Below are 9659 nucleotides of genomic sequence, written 5' to 3'. Positions count from 1 at the left end.
ACCCTAACCCTAGCCCTAGCCCTAGCCCTAACCCTAACCCTAACCCTAACCCTAACCCTAGCCCTAGCCCTAACCCTAACCCTAACCCTAACCCTAACCCTAGCCCTAGTCCTAACCCCTTGGTGCAAGCGGCTTTCCCTGCTGGGCCATCTCAATCTATTTCTCTTCTATACCTGTAACCCTCATTACAGCATGATGCAGAGCTAGCCACAAAGCTAACATTGAGCCACCTCAGTACCTGACTAACGTGAAGCGGTGCTTTGGCTGGACCCCATGAGTGCTAAACATGGCAGGCCTTTGCTAGTCTCTTCTGTGAAGAATGAGTGGACTCATGTCAATCAAGAGTGCCCAAAGCCTAGGTCAAATACGCCGACACAGAGACGCATCTTCTTTTGCCAATATTACTTTCTTTTCTCAGCATTTAGAGGAGGAAAAATCCTCACAAAATCCTGGCTCACTGGACCACCTCAGTCATGTGCTCACTTGAGACCAATCACTGTGACCTGGAGCATTGACATTATGGTCAGCCACTCTCGGCTCGAGTGCTGACCTCGGGTGGACAGAAGGTAGGGTGTGGAGAGTCGGAGAAGCTCCTCCATGGATGGTTCTTGTCTCAGAGAAGCAGAAGGGAGACTAGAGATGATGACCAGGCCCTCAGTATTAGCCTCCTCCCAAAGCACACTACCGGCTGCTAGAACACAGGGATTCCTATGGAGCTGTGTTCTCCCCAGCACATTCTCTATCTGGGGCTGAACAAAGACTCAGTGGTAAATCATGTGTGGTGTGAATAAGACAGACAATTTTCTGAGGTTCCTCGTTTAGGCTTAATTGACTTCCAATTATGAAACCCTGGGGAAAAAAAAACCAAATCTGTACTACTTCGGAGATTGTTTTGTTTTTGAATTCACCTGGTTTGTTTGCATTCAGCAGAAAGTTAGCAGGTAAAACTGACCATGAAATGACTGGAAACATAGAAAGAAAACTAGAAAAATAAGAGAAAGCTCCTACCTAGTGAGTTCTGAGCCTTAGAAGTGACAAGAAGAAAGATGCTGCTATGAAGAAAACAGAAAATAAGTTATTTCTCTTTCCAGTTCTTTGAAATATCATGTAACACGGGGGGAAACAATCTTCTTGAGAGATAGTCTAGTAAAATGTTAAATTTAGGGGAATGAAGAGAGACATTATCATTGCGGCTGATATACTGCAGGGATTATCAGCCATTTTAGACAGCGATAGTTTTACAAATACTGAAGTTGGCTCCATACAGGAGGTGAAGCCCTGTATGGAAATCAGAGATAAAGGAATAAACCTGCCACCCCTGCAAGATTTACTACACTGCCAAGCAAGGAACTCAAAGGTCACTCCTGAATTAAGTTACCTTTGTGTGACTTTCTGTTCTGGGTGTGGAAATACAGAGACTGGTGAAATCCATTAAAGGATGGCTGACAGCAAGAGGGGTTCATTAATTCCAAAGTGGGAGGAGGTTTTGCCTTCTGTTAACGCCCTGTGGGAATTCCATGGGTATGGTTTGGTTCCTGGAGCCAAATGGAGCATTAAAATAGAAGTCGGCTGTGGGAATGAAAGCAGGGACTAGACCTTCTGCCTAAAAATAGTCATTGCTTGAGCAGGCTGTGTGATAGCTGGTCAGAAATCTCATTTGTCACAGCATGTAGGTTCTATGATAATGACATGGAGCAAGGGGCTGGCAACTATGGTTACGTATGCAGTGCGAGGTGCAACAAAGCCCGGTGAAGACACCCCAGGAGTGGCACCAGTAGGAACTACTGTGGCTTTTCTTCAAGGCTTCAAGCAGCACACGGCCAAGGACAGACAAGGAGCATCTCATTAATGGCGAATATCAGAGACATGATAACACACAGCCTTCTTTTTCAGCTTCAAGTAAAAAGTAGGCTGTTCTCAGAAGCTGGTCCAGCACTTAGAAGTCACAGCTCACCAACTGAGAAATTCGAAGGTGGTCTGTGACAGTATTCCTCTGCCCTGGAAGAAAGTGCAACCCTAGTCTTCAAAGTATGTGGCAGACAAGGTGATCCAGACATCAGGTTCAAAGATGTATTCAGAACAATTGCATAAGTCAGCCGTTGGTAGCAGTGTATATATAGTAGACCCAGGCATCGACCCAGGTCCTTTTTCAGTGGGAGGCAAAGCTTGAGTCTGCAGAATTTCACATTTAGTATCTTACCCATGACTGTGTTGATCCTGGGATGGCTTCAGTGCATGCCCAGGTTTGCAGGGAAGCAAGAAGCTGAGGATTAAAACCTTGTGATCCATATCTGGAGCACAGCCCAGGAGACCTGTCTATTCTTTTAAGCTGGCATTATATAGTTAGCTTTGTCTCTATGTGGGGTACTCTGTCTGTGGATGCAGCCCTTAGCCATGTGTACTTGTTTGTGGTATAACTGTGACCAGCAGAAGAAAGCAGGTTCTCTAACTTGTGGCTCTGCCAGGCCACTCCAGTGGTTACCAACAGGGTTGACAGTCCCCCTGCAGGCTCTGAGTACTGTTTTCCCCTAATTCGGGCAGTCTCCAGTGACTTCACTACTTCCTGGCTCCTCTGGGTCTTTATGCTTTAGTGCTAAGAGTCTCTCACTTGCTGAATTCTCACAATTTCACTTTCTCTTTCCCTTTCAAGGGCTGTCTGCTCCCTGGAGCAAGGACTCCTCCTGACAGTTGGTCTGGGTGTGTGTGGCGTCTGAGTTTGTGAGTGCCTGCAGAACTTGCTGAAAGCACGCACACCCGTCATCTTTCAACATCGAGTCCACTGTATATCCACGCTAGGCAATATTTTGAGAGGATCATTCAAGACTTTTTTTTTTTCACACACATATGCAAATACATGTAGATGTGTATGAATGCTCATTTATTTTAAAAAGTAAAGACATACACTGGGGTATGTTCTATGTAGCCTTCCCCTTCGTAATGGTCCATAGCATCATTTCATGCCAATAACAAATATCCACCTGAGAACTGTAAATCCTCTTGTAGATGAAACATGTTTATTTACTAGCTATGCTGGTTAAGTTAGTGTCACAAGCCAGAGTTACTTTGGAGGAGGGGACTCTCCTTTGGGGAACAGTGTCCATCAGGCTGGTCCTTGGGCAAGTTATGGGGCACTCTTTGATTAATGATTGATGTGGGAGAACCCAGTCCACTCTGGGCAGTGCTTCCTCTGGGCAGGTGGTCTTGGGGAGTATAAGAAAGGTATCTGAGCAAGCCAGGGAGGCGCAGGAAGTACTGTTCCTCTGTGCGTTCTGCTTCAGGTTTTGCCTTTAGGTTCCTGCCTGAGCTTCCGTCCATTGTAATCTATAACCTGAAAGCCAAATGAACACTTTCTTCTTCAGGTTGGTTTTGGCCAGCATCAGAAACCAAACTAATTGTTGGTTTCTGCGCAAAAGGTCCTGTCTGCTTGCCAAGCGCGCGCCACAGGGATGCGGGGGAGACGTGGGCCGCAATGAGACGTTGGCCACCAGGCCAAACAGTTCCATGTGGGACTTTATTTAAGATAGGGAAGGGGTAGAGGGCAGGAAGGAAGGAGAGAAAGAAAAGAAAAGAGGACGGGGGAGGGGGGAAAATGCTGCCCGGTTATATATGGGTGATGACATAGTTACAGGTAAAGGTGGGCTATGGAATTCTGGGTAAACGGCGGCTGTTGCCTTGGCAACAGACTTATACATTGTCTTAATTGTCGCTTGTATGACGTCACAAGCCTCGCAGGTCTGGGTACCTACACTAATTACACTAGCACCCACTGGTAAAGCTGGGCTGAATCACTGCTCAGGTCACTCCCATTCAATATAGATCTTTCAATTAAAACTATGAAACATTCTTGAGACTCTGATAGCTCAAACTTTTTTGTATAGTGGCAAGAGTCTCTGGAGACAGGCACTGTGGACTTTTCATGGACTCTTCTGTTCATCTGAGAAGGTCGACAGGTGACCTTAAGACTCTGGGTGGGGGCAGGGAGGGGGGGATGGTGAATATGATAAAAACATGTCACATGAAAACCTTAAAGGAGTAACTAAAACAAAAAGACTCCAGGCTCTCTCCTGAAGAACCCTCCCAAGGGCTCATCTTTATCAGCACAATGTGTTTTTAGAATCATCTCCTCAGAGCTGCTGAGGGTGAGGAGCAGTTTAATCTTTTCCAGACAGTATTGCATTCCATTCACGCTAAAATTCAGCTTGAAACTAGGCAAGTCTGTTTGGCTTGTCTCTTCAACGGCTCAGCCCTCTGGTGTTTGTACTCAAGAAGAGTAAACACAAAGCTGCTTTTTTCACCATTCTGACTGGAAATGTCCTGAGCCAAAACCACTGGTCCATTAGGTGCAGTTTTCGTTCTCGTCCCTGCCACTCGTGACAGTATTGTTTAGCTCTCTATGTCTGTGTGACCTAGGCTACTGTTTCTCCTGTCTCTAACAGAGTTCTCTCCCATGCCATCCCCCTGAAGTAGTCTCCCTGAGACCTTTCCTTCTATTCATTGGTCACAAAACCCAGGTGATATTTTGACAATACTGCAGAGCCAAGTCCATTATAATAAACTCCATTTATCTTTTTTCTAGTTTAAAAGAAAATCTTTCTGTTGGTTCTAAGCTACAGGTTGCTTTCCTTCAGGATGCAATGTGTTTCCTAGGCTTGTGGGTGGCTCTTATGTAGGTCCTATGAACGCAGTGGCCTGATTTTGAGTTATCTGAAGTCTTGACTGTGTTATGTTGCTGGAACTGCTTTCGCTGGTGACTGGCTGCTGCTGCCAGCTATTGGCTGGAAACTTTGTTGGGGATTCCATGTGTGGTTTGGGTCTTCACACAAAATACTGGCTTATTTCTAGTGGCAGCCATTCAAAGACACAGGAAGTGGAAGCTCGCATTCTTTTAGGGCTTAGACCCCCAAGAGTGTCTTGACACATTCCAGAGTATTCCTTCTTAAACTAATTACAGAACCCACCTAGACTCTAAGAGAGAGAAAAAATGCAAACAATTGTGGTCATTCTTAATCTACCACATATATTACTAATACCTTTACTTTAAAGAATCTACCTGATAAGTTCCAGCAGGTATATTCATAAAGTATATACACTGACAACTTGCTGGTTAAAATTAAACATTAAAGCAAGAATTACTTAAAATCTAAAAGTGGGAATTAGGTTAAAATGTTTTTGTTAAAGTACATTTTCATGAAAAAGTCAATTCACAGACGTGAGCTGGAGAAGTGGTATCCTCCACTAGCTTTACTGACAGGCTATGCCTCCCCCACCCCCACTCCCACCCACAGTCCCTACTCTTGTGACTGTGACTTCCCTTTGGGAGGAGGATCTCCAGCAGAGCCTTCCAGCCAGCATAGTAACTATGCTACCTTTTTATCCCTGTAAGTTATATCTCAGCATCTCATATAATGGCATTTCCCCACACTATTTATATCAACAGACACAATGAAAAGGCCAAGAAAACTCCATATGCCAGCTCTTCCCTGTTTGGTCAGATTTGGAGTATCTTGCTGTTCAGGAACCTGAAGGTGAGGGACTAGACCTCTGGCATTTTTAAGGAGGTCAGTACCAACAACAATTCCTGGTGTAGTGTTCCATGTAGAGTGTCCTCTTTCCAACAAGCCCATCGACTTCCAGTACCCAAGACTAACTCAGACACCATTGCCAAGATGCAGGGTACCTTCGTAGAACTGGATCACAAGCAGAAGAAGAAGAATCCCAAGAGACAGGAGATACCAGCTGTCATATAAAGGCTGTGTCATAAAGGGTGTGGTGGCTATTCCTGTGGTGTGAGTGGTCTTGCCTGTACTGGGTGTTCTGCAGAAGACTCTATGGCTTCCATCACACACTGTATACAGGACCCACCTCCCTATATGCTGCCTTCTGGCATTATCCCCATTACCCGGCTTTACTCAGGCCAGATCTTCCTAGAGCCCCCCCCCCCCACACACACACACACATACACAGCGGCTCACTCTGGTGCAGGTGCTGCCTGATCAATCTCTCTGAGAATCCACCCAATCACATCTTGATCTTCATTAACCTACCAGAAACCAACCGGCCCAGACTGTCTACCTTTTCAATCAATTCCCTGCCTCCAAGAAGGTGCACCTTGGCTCAGGGTAGCATGATATTGCCTTTCTGGAGTTTGCCAAGGCTCAGGCTGTAGCAGCACAATGTCTACAAGGTCCTATGCGCACCCAGATCAATGCCACCAAGGTTTGTCAAGAAGCAGCACCTTCCCTACCTGGAGTGCCCCAGTGTTTATTCTAAAGCAGTTTTCTTTTCCCTTGGTTTTTCTCTTATGGAGGCCTTTTTAGAACTGTGTGTGGATACATGGTTTCTACACAAAATTATATCCAGAGTCTGTCCCTAGGCATTGCACTTGGCATTGTAGGGTGTAATTAAAGTGGTTTTTTGAGGTTTATTTTTTTCACTACCAAGACATGCTTACTAAAAACTAAATAGCTATGAAGAAAGAAGAGAGTAGAGCCCCTGAAGGCTCTGTGGGTAAAGGAGCTTGCTGTCATGACTGACAGCCCAAGTTCTCTCCTCAGAACCCACGCGATGAAGAGAAAGAACTGACTCCTGCAAGGTGTCCTCTGACCTCCACTCATGCGATTTGGTACATGTGCTCACACATGCACATACAAAACAGCATTTAGAGATGGAGAAAGGAATGGAAATGACCCATAGTTTGTGCACTTGCTATACTAATAGCACACTTCTTTATCTTCTGATTTGCATAAATTACTAGGCCACATAACAAGCTGGCCCCTCTACATTTCTTTAACCCAGTACACATCTTTTCATGCCAGTAAAAGTTTATTTATATCCTTATAAACACAAACACAGCACCATATCATTTTGAGAGCCTATGATGTTATTATATATCACAATTTGCAATGCTTCATGTGAGTGCCTTTTATCTCTGGTTTTGTGTTCTCCTCTACTGGGCCCTTCAGCTCAACACAAGTTAACATGTTTTATTTATCCCTGTCTCCTCCCTGAGTCCTGAGGTCAGCGCTTGACACATAATGGAGTTTCAACATTTCCTGTTGAGTGAATGAGTGAATGAGCAGATGAATGACTGACTCCATCAATCAAAGCTTCCCCTCCTCCTTTTCTGAGCATACACTTCTGGGCCGTTGGAACAACCATACATTTCTCTGTGGTTAGCTGTCCATCTGGAAGCTGTGTGTAATAAATGCCACATCACAGGAAGTTTAAAAGGATGAAAGAGATAGTATTTATAAAATACTTAACTTCTTTAGAAGGACAATCCCAGCCAAGTCCAATGAGTGTACTGTTATCACAGACTCTGCTCAGCCCCATTAATCACATGCATTTCCCTGGCTTGCATTTTCTCTCAACAGCTGTGTGTCTAACAGTTGTTCCCTGGAAGTGTTTCCTGGAAGCTGAGTGGAGCACTACCCTCTGTGAGTGAGTGTAACACTTTTTCAGAATAGCAGGGTGTTTTACACTAATTAAAAAGGTGATTGCCCGCCCCCATCTTTTCAGGTCGGGGTTGGAAGTTATTATTACTTTAATTTTGCCACCATGAAACTGACACAGAGAGGCACCTGCCTAGTCACATAATATTAGATCAAAGATAATAGAGGGAGAACTTGAATATGAATCTTATGATTTTCTATCTACTCAGTGAATGTACTTTATTAGACTTTTTTTCTTTTATTGAGTATTTTCTTCATTTACATTGCCAATGGTAAAACCTTTCCCAATTTCCCCCTCCCAAAGCCCCCCTCCCTAAAGATTCCCTACCCCTCCTCCCACCCCCTGCCTCCATGTATATGCCCCTCTACACGACACACTCCCACCTTCCCCCCCCCCCCCCCCCCCCCCCGTCCATTTCCCTTTGTTGGGGCCTCTATTGAGCCTTTACCTGACCAAAGACCACTCCTCCCATTGATGCCCAACAAGGCCTTCCTCTGCCACATTTTTGGCTGGAACCATGTGTACCCCTTGGTTGAGGGTTCAGTCCCTGGGAGTCTTGGGGTATCTGGGTATCTGAAGTCATTGTTCTTCTCATGGGGCTATAAACCCCTTCAGCTCCTCCAGACCACCCACCAGATCCTCCGTTGGGGACCCCAAGCCCAGTCCAATAGTTGGTTGGTAGTTTCTGCCTCTGTATTTGTAGGGCTCTGGCAGGGCCCCTCTGGAGACAGCCATGGCATGCTCTTTTTGGTACATGCTTCTTGTCGTCTGTAAAAAAATAAACAAAATTCTCATAAGTAATGTTGAGTTTAAAGAATAAACCATTGGCTACAGGATATCCGGGTCAGAATGCTCATTAGTGAAATTTCTTAATTACAATGTATTTAACAGAGAACATTCATGTGGGAGGTGGTGGTTCCCTCTCTCCAGGCTTTTAAACCTAAAGCATACTCTCAAAACACGCAGGATGCTTGGAATGGTGTGCCAGACGCACAGGGCACAGCCCAATAGATGCTAATGTTAGAGCACTCTTGTTCACTGGAAAAATACTTGCTGTAGTTTTCACAAGAAAACAGATTGCCTATGAAGTCCAGACCAGGATGGAGTTTGACTGATTTCTCTCTCTGTTTATTCCAGTATTTGCTGGGCAGTAGGCTTCTGAGAGGAACAAGGGAAGGGAGATACTGTTTCTTACAGAACTGTGTTTCTTGGGGAACTATGTGGAACAAATGTTGAAAAGGTGCCTGGAAACACTGTGATATCCTTTAAGGCTGTACCCACCAGGAGGTCTGGAGGAACAGAGGGCAGTTATAGATAGGAACAATGGAGGATCGGGAGGCAGGGGAGTGAAGAAAGCAGTAACAGTGGGTAGCAGGGACACTTTGGAGCAGAAAACTGAGTCTGAGAGCAGAAAGTGCCAATGACCAGCACATAGACACCTGCCTGACATGTTATTATTAGTATTTCCCTTATTCTTAAGATGCACATGTACTCATGTGTTTAGGAATACATATGTGTGTATAGGTTTTGTAGAGGCCAAAGTAAAACCTCGGGTGTCTTTCCTCAGGTGCCAGTCACCTAGGTTTTGTTTTGTTTTGTTTGTTTTGTTTTGAGGCAATGTCTTTCACTAGCCAGGAACTCCCTGGACAGGCTAGACTGTTTGGCTAGCAAGCCCTAGGGATTCTCCTGTGTCTCTTTCCACTACCCCAACACCCAGGCTACCAGCACATGCTATCAGACCCAGCATAAATATGTACTCCAAGGATGGGACTCATGTCTTCTTGTTTGCACAGAAGCAGGTCCTGAGCTGAGCCACCTTTGTCCCCTCTGTCCAACAAAACCAGCCAATTCTTCTGTGACAAGTCCACTGTTGTTTCTGCTGCAGCTTATGAGATCATTCAACCTGGAAGGAGCCTGCTGCTAGGCACTCTCTTGCCAAGGGAAGGACTCAGGGCATAACTCCCGAGGTTGTGGTGCCAGCCTGTGAGTCCGACAGGTAGAGGATACCTGGTCTTGCTGTCCTAAGAACATGTACTCCTGCAGATTCTAGAACTCTCTTGGTAGCTGTAGGAAAGGCTGAGAGGCTTGGTAACATGACATTGTTGAAATCACCACCCTGGCAGCACCGGTCCTCCTTATCTTGTTTTAATTGCTTTACTTGTATTTGGCACCAAATGAAGGATGGGATATAGAAGCAGCACCTTACC

This window comes from Apodemus sylvaticus, chromosome 18 (genome assembly GCF_947179515.1).
Source record: "Apodemus sylvaticus chromosome 18, mApoSyl1.1, whole genome shotgun sequence".
Classification (NCBI taxonomy): Eukaryota; Metazoa; Chordata; class Mammalia; order Rodentia; family Muridae; genus Apodemus; species Apodemus sylvaticus.
Note: the sequence above shows the minus strand (reverse complement) of the source record.